The 23736-nt window shown below is 42.4% G+C and overlaps 1 protein-coding gene across 8 annotated transcripts in view; it reads right to left on the bottom strand.

The window, feature by feature from the left end:
- MGAT5 (alpha-1,6-mannosylglycoprotein 6-beta-N-acetylglucosaminyltransferase) overlaps nt 1-23736 on the bottom strand; it is a 323438-nt gene that overhangs the window by 236551 nt on the left and 63151 nt on the right. The gene's annotated exons all lie outside the window — the stretch shown is intronic.

Raw genomic sequence — 23736 nt, 5'->3', positions numbered from 1 at the left:
GGCTCTTCCCAAGAGCAAAACAGTATCTCAAAGTCAAGGAGAAGATGAGTCAAACATTTCTCACATGCATCGGCTTCAGCAAATCAGCATTCCCCGCCAAGTGGAGCTCAGCATTCAAGCTGGTTCATTTACCACTGTCACTCAAGAGACAAGCAAGTCTCAAGGTCTCATTGACATCTTCCCGCCCCCGGAAAATAAAAGTTTGATACATCACAAATGAATAATAAAAGGAGTATTTCTGGGGAAGGAAGGAGAGCAGAGGGGAAAAGACTGCAAGCATGGAGGAAACCCAAGGCTTCCCATGATTTTCCATGTCAAACTCGATCCCTGATTTTTGAAGAGGTTGGAGAGGCCTCAAATTTCCAGAGAACTCTGATTTTACATTCTCTCAGAGCTGGGCAAGAAGAGGCGCAGGAATCCAGTTAACCCCGTTAAGGTGTTTTTATGTTGTAAAAAGAAGCCAATCCCACATGTAATCCTTCTGACGCCAAGAAGGACAAGAGAGAAATAGGAAGACAAGTGACCAGGACGGCACAGAGTATAGCAAGACAAGTCTTGGCGTCTCCATGCACATGGTCTCCTTCATGCTGATGGCACAGACAGGTTGCCTGGTGGACACCCGGAAAAGCTGACACTGCGCACAACCATGAGCCCTTTCCCTACGGATTATCTGTTATTTAATTATTTTCCTGTCCCCAAAAGCTGATAGCAAGCTAGTTTTATAAAAACAAAGAACACGGTATAAAAATAATTTAAAAAGAAAAAAGCCCAGTCAAGAAAGGCCAAGTAGATAAGAGTTATGTTTATTAAATTCTTGTTTCCCTTGGATATTAAGTTTCATGGCTCTGAGGAAGGCTCTGTTTCCCTAGACATTTCATATAAAATTAATGTTAAGTTCTCCCTTAGCTTTTATCACAAATGAGACAGAGCTTTAGTATATATGTGTGTATGTGCATATGTGTGTGTGTCTAGTTTATTTATATTACAAATACTAGAGTAATTAAACACACCCTTTTGCTTGCTGAGAATAAAGGCACGTCCTCTCCCTGGTTGACTGGTATTCTACTGGAAAGGTTCCTAAGTAGCTAAGCAGCCACCCTCTTGGCTGCTCAAGTTAACAGAAGTCTGGCTGATGATTTGATCATCAAAGACTCTATCTCCCTTAGGCACAGAGCCCTGGGGGAAGGCGGCATTACCTAATACAATTGTTTTCTGAGTGTGTCCATTTGCCCTGTGGAACACAATATACGGACATTTTTTTTTTCCTAATAGATAAATATTTTCACATGCATAGGCACACCAAATGCTATTAATTAGGATAAGATCAAATTGAAATAAATGAGTTGACTTAGAATAAATTTGAAGAGAAGTATGTTACATAACTAACACAGGTGGGAATATGGATATGGTAAAAACTACGTCTGAAGTTTGGAAAACACTGGTCCACTTTAAAAAAACATGTTCAGCAAAGATTCAGAAAGCTCTGGTTCTAAGAGCTGACCTGCTATGTCCTTGGGGATCCTTACCTTCCCCTGTCAGGCCTCACTAGAATGACAGCAATAAAATATGGTTAGGACAGTGTGACAAATGGCAAGTCTTTTGGAAATACAAGGTCTTTCCACCTTCAAATAAGGTGTGGCCACTGTCCACCAGCGACTCATGAAGCTTTGCGTTTTGACACACAAACCAGCGAGATTCCAGAGTAAACGCAAATCTCTCTTCTTAAAGCCTCCCTGAACACAGGAAAGTCATTTTGCTGTGCCTGTAAGCTCCGACCTCCTGATGTCTGCTTGGGGGCAGGCAGGAGACAGCAGTTGACAGAGTACAAACAATATATATCATGCAGCCTAGTGTTTGATCTCAAAGACAACTGTGCACAAGATTCCCAGGAAGGCAGGGCTTTCCAAGGTCATGATTCATTGCTACACTCTTAAAATCATGTTTGAGCCCCACAGACGCAAATGATCAGTATCTCTGGTAAGCAACTGTCTTTTTTTAAACTATTAGTATCATCATGGGGTTTGTCATATGCCTTGAGAAAGAAAGCTTGATCTGGAGGCTAAAACATGAAAGTCTGGTTGGCTCACGTAGTGGGAAGAGGGTAGTCATGCCATGGTAACCTCAGATGGGCGAGTTAGGTTTCCCAGAAAGACCTATTTCCTCACCTTATATGCTGTCCTTAAATAATTACCCCATTTGAGAGGCACAATAATGGCCTTAAAAAATGTCCCTGTCCTAATGCCCAGAACCTCTGAATATGTTGCCTAACATGGCAAAAGGGAATTCAAGTTGCACATGGAATTAAGTGGCTAAGTCAGATGATTTTAAGATTATACTCGATTATCCATGTGGGTCCAATATAATTACAAGCGCCCATACATGTGGACGAGGGAGGCGCAAGAGTCAATATCTGAAAGTGTCAAGAAAGACTGGCTTTGAGGGTGGAAGAGGGCCAGACGTAAGGAATGTAGGCAGCTCCTAGAAGCTGGAAAAGGCATACTAACATTCTTCCCTAGAGCCTCCGGAAACAAACAAAAATGACCCTGGCAACATTTGATTTTTGCCTAGTGAGGCTCTGTATTAGCTTCCTATTGCTGTTATGATAAATTACCACCAACTTAGCGGCTTAAAACAGCAGAAATGTATTTTTTCATAGTATCTATAGTTCTGCAGGGTCGTGGTCCCACTGGAGGCACTAGGGGACGATCCTATCCTGGTCTTCCAGCTTTTGGTGGCTGCAAACATTCCTTAGCTGGTGGCTCCATCCTTCCAATCTCTGCCTCCATGGTCACGCTGTCTTCCTGTCTCTGCGTAATCTTCCTCTGCCTCTCTGTTATAACGACACTTGCGATGGCATTCAGGATTCATCCTGATAATCCAGAATAGCCTCCCCATCTCAAGGTGCTTTATTTACTCGCATCTGCAAAGTCTCTTTTTCCATATAAGGTAACATTTACAGGGTCTAGAAGTTAGAGCCTGAAGTCTTTGGAGGGCATTATTCAGCCTACTACAGACCCACTTCAAGCTTTTCACCTCCAGAACCATAAGATAATAAATTTGTTTTGTTTTAAGACGTAAAGTGTGGTAATTTGTTATGCCAGCGACGGGAAAGTCATACACCCCTTACCTCCCAAACGTGTGCTCCAGATCAGAAGGCCTGGGTGAGAGGGAGGAAGGAGCTGGCCCATACTGACTATTCACAGTGGTATGGGTACCTAAAGATGATATCCCTCTTCCCCCAGGAGATGTAGAAATGCCAAGATTCAGAAGTATGTGGCCATTAGAAGTTTCAGAAACTAACTAACCATTAGTTTCTAAAATAAACTAATGGTTAATGCGTAAAGCAAAGCTTAGGGGAGGGAAAAAAAACCTGACTGTCGTTTCAGACAATTCCTCTTAATAATAAATACATTCCATCCTCAAATGTCAAAGGGTTTTGCTCACAAAGCCAATAATCCCTAACACAAACATAAAACAATGTAAGGCCCTAAAGGGCCATATTGCTCAATTAGAAACAGCCTCTTCAGGTAGCTTTGTTAGCCTTCAAGGAGAAAAACATCCCATTTTCAAGCACCTCTTAATCACTCTTCTTTCTCAGAGCATGTCATACAGCTGGTTTTCTGTCATCTCTGTAGGGATTTCTATTTATAGAACTGCTCCTTTTCACTGACCTGCCTTCAGGACACTGCAGAACTCACCACTTGGGACATCCCCTAAGGCTGTGTCCTCAGCCCTCTTCTCTTTGTATTCTCTCAGCCAGTACACCCTGGACCGGGATCTCAAAATCGTACATCCAGCCTTGAACCCTCACCTGAGCCAGCACCAGATCCAAATAGCCCAGTGCCATTCAGTAGGGAAGGATTCCCAACTTCGCAGGCACAAAACGGAGCTGCTGATTTCCCAGAGACACACATCATCTGGGTAACCAGCACTGCCATCCAGCCAGTGCACAAACAAGACCCACTGCCCTCACAAGCACATTGGCTTCCTGCCCTCCCATCTTCCTTATTTAATCCATCAGTAATTATATCAGCTCTGCCTACAGTATTCATCCCAAATCTGACTATTTTTCACCATCTCTAGTACTACAACCCCAATCCAGGCTATCCTCGCCTCCCACCCAGATTATGGCAACTGGTTCCCTAGTCCTCGTCTTGCTCACCCTCCACAGAGCAGTTAGTCACCTTGTCTAAAGTATAAATCAGATGTCACTCTCAGATGTAAACTACCCAGGGGCTTCCAGTTACAGTCACACGCCATACTTGACATTAGTTATGTGATCTGGCCACTGCCTGGCCCGCAACTTCTCTGTCCTTTCTCTTCCTTATTTGTGTGAACTCCAAGAAGGAATGTACCTGCCATTAAGGACTCCTTGTGGTTAATTAGGCTCAAATTCTTAACCAGAATCTAGCAGCCATTGCTGACAGAGGTTTCTCATGCACACTGCACGTGCAGGGAAAAGGCCTAAACTAAGCTGCCAAGTCTCCTGCACTGTGTTCCTGCCATCTGAGCCGACCCTTATAAGGGAGTTTCTGGAATTGTATTTTGACCAATGGGCTGAGACCTGCTCCATCCAATCGGAACTACACAGCTATACCCTTATTTGCATCTATATTGACCAAGCATACATGCAAAGCCGATCAATCAGGACAATGCTATTTAGATCAAGCAGTACTTTGCGATTTGGATTCCTCATTTGCATGAAAATAGACCAATGGAGAACCAGCGGGGGAACTTTCTCTAGAAAATGTGGTCTCCACTTTGTCTCAGTGGAGCATACTTTGGGTTTCCTTGGTTTGCAAACTGTTTGCCTAAACAAAGTTTCTCCTTTTTCTGCACGCCATATTGGGGACTCCTGTGGCATTCGGTGGCAGTGAACTTTTGTTGACACAAACATGCATACACACTGGCCTTCTGGCCTCTCCTGTAACAGGTCTAGGCTTGTTCCCAACTCAGGGCCTCGGTACTTGCTGACCCTTCTGCTGTGAGTGCTCTTCCAGATCTATGCACGCCTGTCCTCTTCCCTCCCTGAGGCTGGCCCCGAAATGTTGAAGTTGTCACCCTCGCCTAGTGAAAGTAACCTCTCAGTCACATGCTTTAACATTGCCCCATTCTGTCTTTCTCAGAACAGTCAGGGATACCTGAAACACTCTTAGTTATTTACCGATGCAGGTGTGATTCCCTTCTGGTAGATGTATGGTCAGAGGGCAGGACCCTTTACACCATGGTATCCCCAGTGCCTGGCACACATTGGGAGCTAAACAAACACTTGGTCCTGAGCTGCTGGCTCATTTTATTAATACAATCCAGGGCAATATCAAATGATCTTAAAAGGTGTTCTTATAGTCTCTTTGGTTTTAAACAATAGTGATTTCCTAGGTTTCAACATGTGAACTAAAAAGGGGCCATATAAATATGACAAGCTTAGGTGGGTGAGATGAGGGGACGCATATGAGGCCTTATAAACTCAGTGACCAAAAGTAACCACACAGGCGGTCTGGACATAAACATTCCTAGCTAAGCGGGTCACGGTGGGCACTCATGTCCTAGGCCTGTAGCTTCCTTGATACCTTAAGTGAACCCTGTCTGTTGCCTTGTGCATCTAGGACAACATACCTTTGAAATGTCAGAGTAATTTTCTTTTCTAGATGTCTCAAAGGCAGAACTGCGGGCAGCAGAGCACAAGAATACCAGAGCACTACAACATAGAACCCTTCAATGTTACCTTGTTGCCCGCATACTACCACTATCCTGTTGCCCTCAGACCCATTACTGTGTACTGTAAATGTTGAATACTAGCTATCCTGAACCCACCAATATAAAAGTAATATGTGTTTGTCCATTTCGCTTTTTATCCAGTCCTAGAGAGTTCCCTACTTGGCTTTATCCTGCCCCCTTAATTTACCACCAATGGATTTCATGTAACTTTCCTTATGATACATAAAATAAGCTGCAAAACTGCCGTTCTCCGGAGCATTTTCTAAATCTGTTGAGATTTTGCTACCAAGCATGTCCTCAAAATTTTGGCTCAGATAAATTGTTATAAAACGTTTCTACAGGCTGGACTTTTTTTCATCAGTAAACAGAAAAGGCACCCAACTCTCCATCCTGGGGTCCTGCACATCATTCTCACTCCCTCTCCTGGCCTCTTTGCTGTGTGTGTGCCCATTCTCTCCTTTCCACCAGTGAGCCACTCCCTAACCTTCCATTAGTATTGTTTCTGCTCCTTCATAGAGCCCCAGCTGGCCCAGGCTATCACTTAACCTCAGGGCATCACACCACTGGCTAATAACCAAGTTGTCTGTTAAGTGTCTCACTGGCGTGGGAAGAAGGGGACACAGTACCAAACAAGGGCACTGAGGCAGAAATTAGAATTTCTAGTACTGAGATGAAGAAATCCTCCCAACAATAAGACCAAATGCACCTCCATCCACTCTCCTTTAAAAGATCAGTAGTAACCACAAGATCTTCCCAAAAGAGTGGGAGGGTTGTCAAACCCAACAGATTGTGGGAATCCTGAGGACAAGTGAGACGCGTGTTGGCATGAATGCGAGTGAAGATTAGGAGAAAAGACTCTCCATGTAAACAACACAACTCAGAAAAGTTAAGGAGTTGAAGGACAAGTCTGATCCTTTAAGTGCCTGCACCAAGGCTGGCTCTTAAATGGAATGCTGCTTCTTTTCCCACATCCAAAAACTCCAGTTTATGCCAAGTATTAGGTTGGTGCAAAAGTAATTTCAGTTTAAAAGGATAAAAATCATTGCAAAACCCACAATTACTTTTGCACCAACCTAATGGTCAACAAGCTAGAGGAGTTTTGCTCCGATCAGGTCTAATGCCCACAACACCCCTGCAAAGAAACTATGCTCTCATTTTTCAAGTGAAGAAATGTATTTTCAGGAAGGCACAAAGCAGATTTGGCCATGAAATGTGCCTGGCACACAGAGTGCCGAGGGTCCCTTAAACCTTTAAGGGCCAAGAAAATGCTTTCATTCCTTGAAAATCAGAAGGAAAAAATGAATCTAAACCACCTGGCCACAGTCATAAAGTACAATTTTGAGTTATTTTTTAATGGAGGAAGAAGTGTACTAAACCCAAAGAGCCTTAGCCCTCCAGAGTCAAAGTGGCTCTGATGAGGTGAAATGACTTGTCCAAGGTCACATGCACCAAGGAGCTGACAGACGAGAGTCCAGATCAGCCCCTACCTTTTTCCAGAACACCACTGGACCTCTCATAGGTTCCCGCCTCATAAAACCCTGGGTATCTCTTGAGTTCTGGAATGCCTCCATCACCTGACCTTTCTGAAAATGCACTTTTGAAATGCAAGAATCATGAAGCCAGAAATGTTCCTTACAAAACTCACCAAAAATCTCATCATTGCTCTCATGACTAATCCTTAGCTCACTTGGAAGACCAACTATTCTCAGCCAATATTAAAATAAGCAAGCTTTGAATACTCCCAATTCCTAGAGCACCTGCCCGCCCCCTGCCCCTTAGACAGCATTTGAGGTGAAGAAAGACTGAGTTTCACATAGTTTTTCTCAAAGCTTGTTGGGGTGGAGGGCAGACCCACTACCTGCATTGGGAGGACCTGTGATGCACATGAAAACTGCAAATGCCAGGGTGCCCAATGCCTGCTGAACAAGCCAGGGGTAGAAGCCAGAAATCCGCATTCTGAAGAAGCACCCCAGGGGGTCTGACCTGCTGTGGAATTAAGGCCCGCTAGTCAGGAGCACAGAGGGGGACAAACTGCTTTTCATATAGTTTTAACACATTCTAAATTTTCCCAGAATGCACCTGTCATGTACAATGAGCCAAGAATACCCTTTGTTTTGTTCCGAACTTTACTCCAAGCTATTTACTACTACCAAAAACAAAAACACAACTATATGACTGATGACAAAGCCACTTCTGGAATATGAGTCACCAAATCAACCTTGTATTTGGAGTTCTTACATAGAACTGTTACATGTACAGGCGATTATACCAATAGATGCAGGAATCTGACTACTACATTTTGTCTTCTTAGCAGAGTTGGGCCCAGAGATTTTCGATAGTGAAATACCTATTTGATTATGTATTCCTTTCATTTCTCTTTTACTTTAATTAGGACATTACATTAATTTTGTTTGTTTTTAAAATTGTGTGCGCTGGTGATATTATCTATGGTTTGAATTCAGGAAGACAAAAAGTATTACAAATTAATTGCTATAAAAGGAGACGGTGGGCCTTATAGGATTAAATTTGACTACAGAAGATCCTGGCTAAAACTGCTCTCTGAGATTTTGCTAATCTCACAACTAGGGGAGGTCCCTTCAGACAAAAAAGAAAAAGGGGTAAAAAATGAGCTGCACTCTGAAGGCTGGCAGCCAGAGGCAATGCCGACGGCAGCTCTCCTAACCGGGTGCTGAGCCCTGGGCCAGCCACAAGGTAGAGGCTGAACAAGAGAACAATCAACCAAATTCCGGCTAGTGATTATTGGGGCAGGAGGCAGGGGATGGCAGAGAAGAGGAACAGAGATTCCAGTTATTGGCAAGTCCAAGCTCTTGGGTTAGGTGGTTTCAAAGGAATAATAACAACAACAACAATAATGCTATGAAACTAGTTGCATGCATTCAGTAGGATCAATCAACTATTGAATTAATAATCAGAAACTAAAATAATTAACTTTGCAGCCATACCAAACACTGGAAGCTTGTATCACAGACAACAAACTACACATTAGCATAGAGAGGTTTAAGCCTGAGTACTAATTAACTGTTTCTGGAAGGATGGGTAGTCACTGTTCTCATGTTAATAAAAAAGAAAGAAAGACGGAACTGGCATTTGGCACGGGGAGCATGGCCTCATAAGCAGTGTGTCAGGCAGATAAAGATGCTGGTGCCTGGCGACCACCAAGGCCACCTTAGACGACCATCCTGTTTTCTCATTAACATTGTCCAGCTGTTACCTCACTCGACAATAACAACCCCCCCTTGGGGGATCTGACAAGCAGAGGTCACCCTGAAGGTGGAAGGAGAGAAGGATTCAAAGGCAAATCTTAAAACCTGTTTCATCCTGACTGGAGTTGTCATAGGTTGACTGGGCACTGCAGAAGATGGTGACCTCTTTTCCAAGGGGCCTCTCGAGGCTTAAAGAGAGCATTTGACTGTCTCCTTTCCCCCCTCCCTCCACATTATCCCATCTTTTCTCCTATCTGCTGGTTCCCTAATATAAAAGAATATGAAAAGAAAGAGGCTTTTCAAATAGATGAGGCAAAAAAATAATTTGCTTAAGCGTAAGACATGGTTACAACATGCCAACTCCCACTGCATCATCTCAGAGAGAGCAGACAATCCTCTCGTTGGTGCTCCCAAAAGATGCATCTCTGTGCTCCCACTGACCTCGGGACCTACATTTACATGATCACTAACACTTTACTGCACTTATTGGTTCACAGGTCAACCTGTCTCAACTAGATCAAACAGGCCATAAGAGGACCAACACATCCCCTCTTTTAGGAAACCAGGAGTAAGGTCATGTCTTTAATAAAGGTAGTCGAACAAATAAACACAACGGATAAGCTCCCCCAAACTGAAGTGCAATTCATTTGTGTTTAAAATCCAAAGTGGCTTATAGAAAATCCAGGCAGTGTTGTAACTGAGAGTCCATGGGTGTGCATCTTATTATGCGATAAAACACATGATCTTTAAATCTTTATGACTCCTAGTAGTAATTTATAGGAACAGTAGAGGGGATAGAAAACTCAAAGCACAGACCCAGATGGGGAAGGAAAAGGGAGAAGAGGGGACAAAAAGAGAACCCTAGCACTGGGAATATGGATAACAATGATTTCTTCTAGGCATACTTTATTCAATTTCCCTTTCTTCTCATTACATCAGTAAGAGTCAAGGAGGTGCATTAGTTAATAGCAACTCAGGGCAGGCAGAGTGGCCTGAACTTTCCTCTCACGGCACCTTCATGAGGCAAGATCACCACAAAGTACAGCTGGCAAATAAAGGCCTCGATTGCATGGGATGAATCTATTAAGGCAGTGAAGATGACATGGGACATCATTTTTAGGAAGGCAATAAAATTTACAACCTTGCCTTTGGATCTTCAGTATCCACATACGAATAGGTAACCCAGAGTACTGACACTAACGGAAATGTGCAGCCATTTACACAGCCTCACTAGGGCTGTCCTCTTTATTTCAATGATTACCCATCACACTGAGGGGAAATTCAAAACTCCGTACTCTGGTTACGTGCAGACTATCAGGGTCTGGCCTTCTGCTACCTCACCAACCTCACTTCATCCCACGCTCCCCCCACCAAAAATGCCAGTTTGACCCTCGCCTCACAAGGTCTTTGTGTATGCTTTCCCCTCTGCATAGAAATTCCTCCATGGTCGACTTCTCATTCTTCACCTCATAATTCCAAGACAGGAAATCAGGTTATCCCTGATCATTTTAGGAAATGCACGCTCCCCTTTAACTTTCCCTTTCCTTCCTAGGCGTATAACTATCTGAAATTATCCTATGCATTTTGTTCACCAGAATACAAGCTCCGTGAGAGCAGAGAACTCACCTGTTTTGTTAACCATTGCATCCTTAGAAATGAAAACAACGCCTAGTACACAGTAAGTGCTCAACTATTCCTTGAATGAGTGAATAAATGGAGAAAGGCCAATAGCTAACAGAGGTGACACTGAACGACACTTGACCTGTACCAAGCTGGGTTTATCTGATTACATCTAGTGGGGGAAGGACAAAGAGAGGCTAAATTGAGAAAAAAAGAAAAGGAGACCAGGGGCACCACTAACTGGGACCGACTGCCAGAGTCCACGAATAAGAGCTGTGTACCCCGCAAAGGCAGCAGCATCACTGCAGAGATGAAAAATTTCTATTAGAACTCACAAAGGAAGACGGTATCAGGGGACCACCAAACAGCTCTGGCTGAAACATTCAGGCTGAACGCCACATTCCCTTGACAGAAAATCTGTTGAAACCCTTCAAGCACGACTATTAAGCAGTGTCTTTACCAAGGTCAGTCATCCATAGATTTCTGGAATATTTCCCCAAAGTTATGACCTTCTCAGCCTTTTGGGGGGGATGAGTCAACTAGTCATGACTGTCCAAATAAAAACATTGCTATCTGCAAAGGACTATGCAATCAATTCTTAATTTCAAAGATGTTGACCTGAGACAGAGGGAAAATAAGTCCTCAGGTATTTTAGAAGACTTCTTCTAGTCAATGACTTCAAGCGTCTGGTTGTGCATGAAGTGTTATTTTTGTCAGACCACTGAAGCTTTTTTCGGACAAGGACCACGGTCAATCCCTCCACCTGCTCTACTCCCAAACACAGAGCACCCAGCTGGTACCCAATCAATACCTGCTTGCCTCTAACACCAACAGGACTGATGAGCAACCATGGAGACGGGCCATTATGCAGAGGCATTTCCTAAGCACAGGACTTTGGGGTAACCTTCCCAAAGTGGAAGGTTCAAATAACCAGGGAGGAGAAGACAAAGCAAAGGATTTCAGGTCAATCCTAAGATGAAACTCCTGAATGACTAGAGGAACAAAACCACAGAACGGATATTTGAGTGATCAGATGGGGGGGAAATCATGGAACTGTAACATCAAGAGTTGCTGGAACAGCATGTAGAACAGGGTAAAAATCATTATGGCTTTCTAAATAGAGATTTAATATTCCATCCCCACAGAGTGAATGGAAGAACGAGGTACAGGCTACTTTTAAAAAGAAAAGAAAAGAAAAGGAAAACACAGAGCAAGCAAACAATACAGCTGCAGCCAGCCCTGAATCGCCAGCTTCCATCAGAGAACAGCGCAACGAATAGTCCACAGGTGGCACAAAAGAAAAAGCGGCCTTCTGTCAACAGCTGGTCCCTCTGCGTTTCCCACTTTCCTTGAGTAGCTTTAAGACTCCAGCCTCATCCTGTGAGATTTTGTGTTATGGGCTAGACAAGCCTCTGTGTCCTATCAGGAAACAGGAAAACATGTTCCTTTCATGCCCTCCCATGAAAGCTGGAGGAAGGGAGGCAGAGACGTGCAGTTAAGAAAGGATGGGAATTCAGTACTTTCAGAATTTAGTCAAATTATGTGTAAAAGATTTCCCTAAGAAACACTGGCTTAGCATAAAAAACCCCAGAATGGAGTTTAATGTTTACTTTCAAATCTACCACCAATTCTGGAAGATATCAAAGTATTTAATTTCTCTGAAATGATACACATGCAACATTTCCTGGAGTGCTAATTTTTACCTTCTGTTAACCAAAATGCTTTAAGATAACTTAATATGCCATGAGACTACATTTCAAGGGAGTCAGGGAGCTTCACACAAATGCCATTCATTCAGAAAATAAACTTTCGTCTCTTTCATACTTACTGAGTGTCAGAAACAGCCCAGTGTCTAGTATTTATAATTTAAGCAGTAACATCAACACCTCAATGGAAGGGGAAATGTGCTGCAGTTACCAAGAGGTGTAAGTGGTAAGAGAAAGGTTTCAAAGCACTGGTTCACAAACATGGTCCACCACCAAACCCACATGGAAGAGGTGTTCTGTAAATTCAATTCCTGGGCACCGCCCCGAGAACCGGCTTTCATTGGTTACTATGGCAGATTGAAGGAACAGGCAAATTTAACCAGCCCCTCCTCCCGGTGACGCAGATCATGAGGCAGGTTTGGGAGCAGCTGCTGTACGAAGCATGGTAAGGGTGGGTTGACGGTGCTCCCCACACCAATGGAACTCCAGGTCCACCAGCTGCTTTGTACTGACATACCCTAGAGAGCTTATTAACTCAGCTGCTTGGAGGGAGTCCAGTTGGCCCAAGAAAGCCAAGCCTCACATCCAGCTGGACCCAAGAGCTAAAGGAATCCTCCAGCAAACTTCCTGGGCATTGCTGCCACTCACTTGGCAGCACTGAAGAATGCTGGGTCAGAATGCTGGAAATGTTGAGAGCTGAGCATATGTGAGGGCAAGAAGGACGCATCGTGTCCAGCAGTGCATGTGTATTGCCCATGATGGTGAAGCTCAGGTAGGCAGCTTGAGGCTGGCTAACAGGCTCAGAGAGTCTGAAGAGGCACACAGAGATAACATCTGTTTCATTCGTCAATATGAAGAACTCGGAGAAAGTGGCTACTCTTCTTGGCTATTCAGGGTTTAAAGACCCTTTTATTTCCAGTTACCAAAGCTTAGGTCACAGATGACAAGGTCCAAATAGGGCTGTGTTAGACTGCTATTGTTCCCCAAGACAGTCTCCCCTCCTTCCACTGAATCAGAAATTGAGCAGAGTACAAGCATCTCCTGCAGTAGGTGGCACTGTGATCAAAGTCTGCCCGATGGGGAATGAGTAGGAGAAATACGTGCAGTTGCCCGGGGGTGATCTCCACTGCCCTTCCTCCCGTCCTTTTCCCACACTTATCCTGACCCACGCAAAGGAGAGCAACACTGAAGGTGGCAGAGCAACCCCATGGAAGGAGCCTGGGCCCCTGAGACGTTAGCAGACAGAAGTGCCATTCCAGCTGACTGCAACATAAAAGAAAATAAAGTCTATCATGTTTAAGTCGCTATTGTTTGGGGTTTCTGTTAGAGCAGCTGCATATGTATATACTAATACCAGGCTTTTGTTTCCTGCATGGAATCTAATAGGAACTACTGATCAAGAAGTAATCCCTTTATACTTCCCTTTTCGTCCTCAGCCCAACAATATGGCAGACGTGATCATCTTCGACTCCAAAGGACAGCAAATTATATTAGGAGACTCAGAAACCTCCCTTTAATCCCAATCCTCAGATTTTAAATGCTAGACCCACCTGAAAATACGAGCTTTCCTCTTTTAGCCAATCAATGTCTCAATCTATCTTTCGAAGTGAATTTTCCTTCAATAATCACCACGTAAATTAGTCACAATTTCTGGAACAAGTCAAGCATCATTGCACCAGTCTACTACTGTTCCCTCTTCCTGGCAGGCCCTTCCTGACCTAGAAAATCCCTCAGCAGCATACCCCAGTTCAAATGTAAAAATGTCCCAACTGCTAAGAGCTTGGAGGATGTTTTTAAAAACGGATGGAAGTATATTGTGATATATATGCCTGTTAACCCTTGAGTCTGCTGGGTTCTTGATGGCAAGACTGCTTATTCATCTCCGTATCCCAGATCCGCCACTGCTCTTCACTGCATGCATCTCAGTACCTGGCACAGTTAAGAACGCAGCAAGTGTTTGGTGAACTAATGAACGACATTGTTGAATTAACTGTGCTATCTCGTAATTTTTTAAATAGTTGAAAATTCAATGGCAGAGTCTATGACTTAAGGAAATCTTGTAAATCAAATAAACACAAGCATTCCCCTCCTATTATACCTTAACCTGTTAAGATAGGCTACACACCCTTTTAAAGATAAAGGTGGAGCTACAGATCCATGACACTTAACAAACATCAACTGTCATTTATTAGGAGTTGCACTTAATGGAAAAATAATTTTGAACCTAATGGAAAAACAATTAGCTAGCACACTAGGAAAACTGAGCTGTCACATTTTTTAAATGATTATTTTGCTTTGAAAACAGAGCCTACATTGGATCAAAAAGAAAACACATATACATTAAACAATGTTTTAAGAAGCTCCCTTAGATACTATAGGTTTTTGTTAATCTTAAGATATGAAGAAAAAAAATTATACACATACATCCTATGTTAGTACCTGAGCAGTAGAAACAACAGCCTAAAATTTTCTCCTTTCAAAGATAACAGAAAACATTCTTTCAAACACCAAGGATAGGTCATGGGCCATAATTTCAAGAACAAAGCCAATCTAAACCAATTCCATGCTAAGACAAAATTTCCACTTCAGCTACTTGCTTATAGCTTGGCACAGGGACTAAACAAATGCCTAACAAAAGGTTAAAAAACAACAAAGAACAATGAGAAAATTCAACTATCAAAGAAGACCACGTCCAGAGTACTTGTAAGCAGGAACCTAAGGGGAGCTATCACAAATGATAAACTGGGAAAAAGTTAGTTTTTAATTCCCTGAGAATCATCTTAACCGTTTACCCTGAAACGCCCCCAAAATAAAGCAAGTCATTCTTATTCTTAAAATCACAGAATTTTAAAGGAGAAGGGGCCTTCAAGATCATTTGTTTTAGATGCCCAGATATATGGAGGGAACCAAAAAAATGTATACACATTTTAAGAAAGAAAAACTGTATCAAAATTGTAATATTCAATATATACCGATAACAAAAGATAAATACAAGTCACATTTGACTTCTGCAATTACAAGAGGTGCTCAAAGTGGTTACCATCAACGTCCAGACACTTCTGATGACAGCGATCTACTGCTTGGGCAACGTTGACCAAAGTGTCCACTTGCAAACTTTTGGCAACCCCGGTATTGAATGACTCACTGGAGAATACATGCCAGTTACAGCAAAGCCCACACTTCCCAGTCCTCAAAGATCTAACCCAGGGTCTTTGCCAGCACAGCACAGAGAATAGATAAAGGCTGCCCTTTAATACAAGCTACACAAATAAAACCAACTCCTGGAAAGGAGATCATCCAGGCCAGTTCTTCACAAACACACACAAACACCCAGGCATCAACTAAAACCATGATTACAGGTTTTAAAAAGGCTCTTGGCAAACTTTACAATGGGATTTACTTAATGCAGTAAGTACTAGGAATTCAAAAATGAATGAGGCTAAAGGAAACCCATTCCACAAGGACTTCACAGTGAGTGAAAGGAAAACAGAGCCTACATATATAAATTATAAAACCACGTGTTACAACACACATTGAAGGTAAGAATAGGGTATTATGGGACATTTCTGACTCCATGATTAAAATGTTTGGATCTTTCTTCCCTCTAATTTCTAGGGTAACCTCTAGAACATTATACTCTAACATAAGCTAAAAAAGTAAGAACTGTTACACACAATGCCCAGACTAAAATCAAACGACTATTTCAAAACCCTTGAAAAGCTAAATCCTTCTCCAAAACAGGAAATTCATACTTGAAAGTTTTTTCGAAGTCAAGTTTAAAAACTTTGAAGGTATTGTATTTGTTGAAGACTAACAAGGATTCAATTCTAGTACAATATCTGCTAATTCAGATTCAAGTCTCCCTCTTGAGTGGGTGGGAAATGAACCACTCGTTTGGAAACCTGAAGGAATCCAAACCATTAACAGGAATGTTCCAAAAAACATTTTAGTCCTGGAGGATGACAACTTCCATTACGCATGACACCAATGCCAAATATGTTCTAGGGACGTTTGAGATCAGAGACCATGAATATAAAATAGACATGTGACCTTCACGGCCGTAGCCACTAATAAAATACTGCTGGACCTTACAAGCCTGAGCAACCTACTCAGGTCTCGGAGAAAAGACTGCCGGATACTGGTAAAAAAGCTCCCAACCTCAACTCCTTATTAGCATCCAGAAGTGAGGTTCTTGTGGTAACATGGACCTCCTGTACCACAAAATACCAATATCAAGGAGAAGCATAAATGCTCACAGAAGATATTCCAAGGGCTGTAGCCAGTGCAGAAAGTGAGGGAAAAATTCAGGAACTCTCCCATTTCTAGAAACACCTGTTGAAGGAGACAGGATTTCACAACCCACTTAAATGATTAGATCAAAACTTTCTTCTCCGTATGTAGCCTGAGGGATCTATATTTTCTGGGACTGAGAAAGAATTTACGTTGGTAGGACCAAAACTCTTGGATTCTAAACACCAACACCCCACCCCCCATCATTTATTTCATAGCTTGTGAAAGAAATGGAGTAGATTGAGTCAAACATTTATCATTACTGCACAGCACCCAGTCAGTTATCTTATCTTCAAGCTGCTGAGCAGGTGAACTTAATATTCTGCCTGCCTTCTTCCTGCTCAAGGCGGTAGCAAGAATGAGTGACCCAGGATACACGTGGAACATGGTGTCGGAAGTGGTATTATAGCCATGAGAACCATTGTTTCTGGCCCCCTTCATACTAATACCTACATGGAGTTCCACCTATCACAGAAGTAGAACTGTATTTTAAAGTTACGACTAGAGACAGCTCTGAGGAGAAATTTACTTTTCCCAGAAGTTGGCACAACATATGTTTACTTAGGGAGACATAGCTACACAACACTAGCAATCAAACTAATTCAACCCGCAGGAAATTATTCCAGAGAGATGGAGTCACCTCTTTCTCCTTCCTAAAATCAAAAGTGGGAGAGAAAAAGAAACAAACGCAAATTGCCACTGGCAGAGTTTCATGTTTAAGGTGCACAGAACGATTCAAGAGCAATTCAAGGTTTTCAGCAAATGCCTATTCATTAACCCAGCAGGAGGCACACCACCATCTGGCACCCGTGTCCAGAGGAAGATATATTGCTTAGGATCAATTCTGAACATAAGCAAGTTTATTTTTACCCCTTTAAAATGTTATGCACAAAACTACAAGGACAGAAATGTCTGCCCTAGGCATGCCAGGGAGACATAACCAAATTGGAACATGGGATTCAAACACGGGATCCAGCTGAAGTCAGCTTTCATCACACTTCATTAAACAATGCCCTTCCAACGTTCAGGAATCCCAGTAAACACCCCAGTGTCTCAGCTGGAAACTCTCTAAGGAACCACCAGGACTTCAGGCATGTAAGGGAGGGGAGGCTGCCCTGCATCCACTGATACCAACAGACTTGGGGGGGGGGGGGGGGGGGCGGGCTCACGTTCAAGCCGGGACTCTGCAGTCTGGCTGGTAGAAAGGCTTTGGGGTCAAGTGCACCACAACCTGGGCACAAGGTCTGCCAATCACTGGGTGCTGGAACCCCTGTAAGACAGGCCCACTCTGTTCTTCCACTGTGGCTTGCTTTCTTTCAACTTCACCAACCAGAATCTTTTTCCAAGTGAAGTTACTGCCTTTTTCTCTAACAGAAACATAATACTTGCTCGATGCCAAAAATTTAGTCAGTGCCAAATAACCAGAAACTCACAAAGAAATCTAAGAAATCATTTATCATTCCACCACCTGCAGATATGTATTGGTAAGATTTTGGTAGATTACACACACACACACACAAACACACACGGTGTTTATATATGTACACACATATATGTGGATCACAAAAATATACTTGCTTTCTTGTAGCCTGCTTTTATATCTTAACATATTTCCAATACTTTCCCATGAAAACATTTTTGCCACAATTCAGTAGGTAAACAGTACTCCGCTGCACACACACATCATGTTTTACTTAAATAATCCCACCATATTAGGCATTTATTTTTCTCACATTTATTTTTCTATATCAAAAAATAACACAACAATAAACTTTCACTCCTACCTTTGCAATTTCAGCTATTTCCTTATAATGAAGGAATTACCAGATCACATAGGAGGATTTTTAGGCTTCTGACATACAAATATTTTCACATTTTCTTTCAGAAGATGTACCAATTTATATTCCCCACTAGCAAGGTATAAGAATGCCCATATACCCTACTCTCTCACCAAAGTTTCTCTTATCTATATTTTATTGTCACTTAAAAAAATTATTTGTCAATCAGATAGATATACCGTGTTTCCCCGAAAATAAGACCTAGCCGGACCATTAGCTCTAATGTGTCTTTTGGTGCAAAAATTAATATAAGACCCAGTCTTATTTTACTATAAGACCAGATAGAGTAGAATAGAATAGAAAAAAATAGAAAAAATAGAAATAGAGGAAAAAAATAAGAGAAAAAAAGAGAAAATAGAGAAAAATAGAAAAAATAGAAAAATAGAGAGAAAAAGAGAAAAAAATAGGAAAAAATAGAAAAACAGGAATAAGAATAGAAAAAAATAGGAAAAAATGAAGAAAAATTGAGAATAGAAAAAAAAGGAAAAAGAGAAAAAGAAAAAAGAAAAAATAGAAAAAATAGAATAGAGAAAAAGTAGTGAAAAAAAGAGAAAAAATAGAAAAATATAGAAAAAATAGAAAAACATAAAATATAATAAAATACAATATAATACAATACCAGGTCTTACATTAATTTTTGCTCCAAAAGACGCATGAGAGCTGATGGTCTGGCTAGGTCTTATTTTCAGGGAAACACGGTACATAACCACTGCTAATAAAGGCCACATCACAATGTTGACCTTGCTATGTCCCAGGCACTGTTCTAAATAATTTACAAGTTTGAAGTAGTGCTATATTCTTATCTCCATGATATGATGGGGAAAACAAGGTAAAGGAAGGTGAGGTAATTTGGTCACTGGAGGAGCTGGAGTTTGAACCCGGGTAATCTCGTTTCAGAGTCTCAGCTTTTAACTAGTACATGATACAACCACATGGGGACCTACCTGGAAGAATGAGAGGAATGGATAAGATTAACATCTGGAGGAGGGATCACTGGAATTATATCCCGCCTATCACACCCCAAACTTTATTCACATGTTCGACATGACCATTTGTGGGGTAATTTTATAAGTGACGGCAAACCAAATCTGAAAGCAGACTATTAACTTGCCATTGGCTCACTCATCAAAAAGTGACCTGGGATTATTACTTTAGTGTGTAACTATTTGCCTGGGCACACTAATCACATAAAAGGGCGTATTTGTTTTCTTGTGTAACAAAGAATTAGGGATCCAGCAATTCCACTTCTGGGTATGTGCCCTAAAGAACTGAAAGGACTAAAACATACTTGCACACCCAAGTTCATAGCAGCATTATTCACAATAACCAAAGGGAGGAGGCAACCCAGGTGTCCATCGACAGATGAATAGATAAACAAAATGTGATGTACACATATGATGGAATATTAATCAGCCTTAAGAAGAAAAGAAGTTCTGTCACATGCTACAAAATGGGTGAACTTTGAAGACATGATGCTAAAGAAGCCAGAGACAAAATGACAAATATTGTATGATTCCACTTATGAGTATGTGAGGCACCCAGAATAGGCAAAGTTAAAGAGAGAGAAAGAATGGTGGTTGCAGGGGCTGGGGCGTGGGGGGAGGGGGTGGAATGAGGACTTGTTCAATGGATTCAGAGTTTCAGCTGGAAAAATGACAAAGTTCTGAAGATGGATGGTGCTGGTGGTGGTTGCACAACGTGAATGTACTTAATGCCACTGAACTGTACACTTAAAGTTCGTTAAAATGATCAATTTTACATTATATGTATTTCACCATAATTAAAAAAAAAAATTGGAAGCAAAGAGCTTTGTATTTAGTTAGGGTGCTTCATCCACTTAAGCCCTAATTAGATAAACCCTTCTGGGTAATGCTACCCAACCGAAGTCAGGCTGGGGGAGAGGGGGGCAAGATACAAATGCTTAAGAAAAGATGAAAAAGCCTCTGGAAACACTCAATCTTTAATTGCAGGGACCAACTTGTCCTGTGATGTTCACATAAGTGAACAGCCTGGAAGAGAGAACCAAGGAAATGGACTATGAAAACCACACTTGCTACAGGAATCAAAGAATAAAGGGGAAAATCTGGTGAGCATTTACTAACGACAGCTGGGAATGGCCCAGACAACCACAGGAAATGTTTTACCACAAGCCTGCAGATCATCAGACCACAGGTCTTCAGTGGTCAAAAACACAGGATGCAGAAAGACTGCCCATCCACAAGCCAGCACCCATGTTCATCCAGAGTTGGGGTGCACTTATCAAGAAGGGTACCTCTGGGAGCCAGAAAGACAGCTTATGACCATCAGTAACTCACTGTATTCACACAGATAACAGAATAGTTTCATAGCCACATTTCTAAAAGACTCAAAATTCAGAAATGCTGTCTTTCTGACTTATTTAATAAAAGGTCACTATAAAATCCCAAGACAGCTTAATCACCATGAGACTACAGAAAGTTGTTCTAAAGAAAGAAAAGCTAGCGCTATCAAGACTAATCAGATGTCACTATCTAATCATAAACCCAACCTGACACCAAAGTACAGCAACTACACCAAGACAAGAGCTGGGCTCCCGGCCCAGGCCACCATCTTGTATCTTGCTATCTCGAATATAGTCCCCTATTGTATAATAAGAAATTTGACTGATCTTTGTCCGTGGTTCCTGAAAGGGAGACTCTAAATCCTTGGAATTTCCCATGTACCAGGAGTGTCTTTGTTATTCGTGAGCCCGTGAGATCACACCCGAGTTGATGCTGAGAGATGAGAAGTCTCAGAATGGGGGCTGATCACCAGAAAGACCAGCCATGTGAGTCGAGGGTTGGGGCTATAAACTAGCCCAATCTTGAGGAGAGGAGGCTGGAAATTGAGTTCACCCACAATGGAAGCTCAGCATTTGGAATCCTCTCCAACCTCGCCCTCTGTGTCTCTTCATTTGGATGGTCCTGATTTATGTTCTTTAAAATAAAACTACAATCCTAAGTATAGCACTTTTCTGGGTTCTGGGAGTCATTCTAGCGAGTTATCAAACCTCAGGGAGTTGTGGTCATTTGCAGCCCTCGGAGCTGTTGCCAATCGGTCAGAAGTGCCAGAGGCACTTTTGCAGCTGAAATCTAAAGCGGGGACAGTGCTTTTGGGAACTGTACCCTTTCATTTATGGGATCTCCTCCACCACCTCTAGGTGGTTAGCATCAGAACTGTGTTGTAGCACGCCACTTGGTGTCACAACACGCCCCCCACACTCACACGTCCAGTTGACTAAAGCACTGTACAAGGGCTCACTACCCAGGTCCAAATAACATAACTTTGATCTGCTAAAATTTACACCAATTGCTAATGACTACAAAATTTTCCCTCATTCAATAATAATAGTTGACATGTTTTGAGTAATTGCTATTCCAGACATTGTTCTCAGAGCTTCCACATGTATTAACTCACCTAATCCTCAAAGCAACCTCATAGGGTAGGTACTGTTACTATCCCCATTTTATAGATGAGAGCACTGAGGCACAGAGAGGTTAAGGAACTTGCCCAAGGTCACCTAGTAGAGCTGCGAGGATTCAAAACAACCTCCTCCATCTCTAGATGTAACTCTAGAGGAAAAGCTGTGACTGCTGACCAGCCACCCCTCCAAGGGCCCACAGGTCACTGGTCTTCTCCATCCCCACTTGCTCCCACTCTCCAGGCTTAAAATGGCCACATGCTGATTTCCTTGGGGAAGAATGTATGCTTTCTGATGACAGAATTAACCAGCTTTGACTGTAGCTCAGGAAAACTAATTTTGATTACACAGACAGCACTGAGGGAGATTAACTATTTCCCTGAAAGTCTTTTCCAACAGAAACACAAATTAACAGCTGGAAGGTACCACATGTAAATGAAAGTGACAAATTTCACTGCAACTGATGAATAGATTCAAAGTTGTTCCTTTTCATTATCATCTCCCTCACCACAAGCAGAACCTCTCCACGGTCGACACAAGACCCCCTCCCCTCATTTTCTCCTATTACTTAAACTCTCAAGTATTAAACACTTCTTCACTTTTATCAAATTGGTATTACAGATGGGTGTTTTCAGTGTGTTCAGCACTGCAATTAAAACCTCAGGGAGTCCTGGTGGTAATTTTTCAAATAGAAATTACGTAATCAGGACGTCAGGCGGTTGTGCTTCCATTTCACGTTCTCCTTCAGTAAATATTCTGAGCATCTACTAAATGCCAGGCAGCATCCTAGGCACTCAGGACTCGGCAACAAATATGAGACAGTCCCTGCCTGCCATCATGGCACTTAACATGCCAAGGAGAGAAAGGCAAAGAAAAACAACAAGCAATTGTGTGTGTGTGTTTATGTGCACATGTATGTATGTGTATAACTTCAGGAATTGATAGATAAGTAGTATTTTTAAAAATTTTTTAAAGTGAGTACAGATCTTGGGAAGTACAGGAAGACGTGTGTGACTGGAGTTGAAATCGATTGTGGGAAGGGCAGCAGGAAGTGAAGACAGAGAGGGGCCAAGTAATTGTGAAGTGAGGTAGCCAACCCTTAACACCGTCTCTCTCCCCTCACCTGAGTCTATGCCACCATCACCTTACACAGGACAAAGGTCATTCCTACGTGATGTCCTACCAGATATCTAGTTTCCACCTTTGCCCCTTGTAGCCAGTTCTCCACAGAAGCTATATAACCTGTATAAAATATAAATCAGATCAGGACACAAACACACACACACAACTTAAAACTCCAAACACACCCATCACAATCAATAAACCCCAAACTTTGCACCGTGAGCAGCAAGGATCTCCATGTTCCAGCACTACTCCCCCTCCCAACTCAGCTCCCTGTTTCCATCACCCGACCTACACAGCCCTAATGCAAGATCAAGTTCATTCCTGCCTCAGGTACCTACAGGTGCCATTTCCTCCTTCTAGAGCTATTTTCACCCTCGAAACTGCCTTGACACTGCTATCATTCAGGTCTCTGCAAACATCACTCCCTGGAGCAGCCTCTTGGGCCACGCACCCAACATAGCACCCAACGTAGCACCCAACACAGCACCCAACACAGCACCCAACGTGCACTCTATTCACCGCCCTACGTGAGAGTCTTCTGCATGCTCATCCCCGCCTCACATGATTTACCTAGTTCTCCACTTCCTCTGTTCTTAGTCACCACTGTATCCTCAGTGCCTAGAATGGTGCTGGGCACAGAGTAGGAGCTTAATACATGTCAATTGAATGCATGATTTTGATGATGCCTTCAACCTCGTGATGCACGATTCTGTGCATCCATGTTACCCACACCACCTGTCCAGAGACAATCCACCCTTGGTTCAGTTCTTGTCTGC

Source organism: Rhinolophus sinicus, chromosome 17 (assembly GCF_057876585.1).
Source record: "Rhinolophus sinicus isolate RSI-liver-muscle chromosome 17, RSI-T2T, whole genome shotgun sequence".
NCBI lineage: Eukaryota > Metazoa > Chordata > Mammalia > Chiroptera > Rhinolophidae > Rhinolophus > Rhinolophus sinicus.
This window is presented reverse-complemented; position numbering and strand designations above follow the sequence as displayed.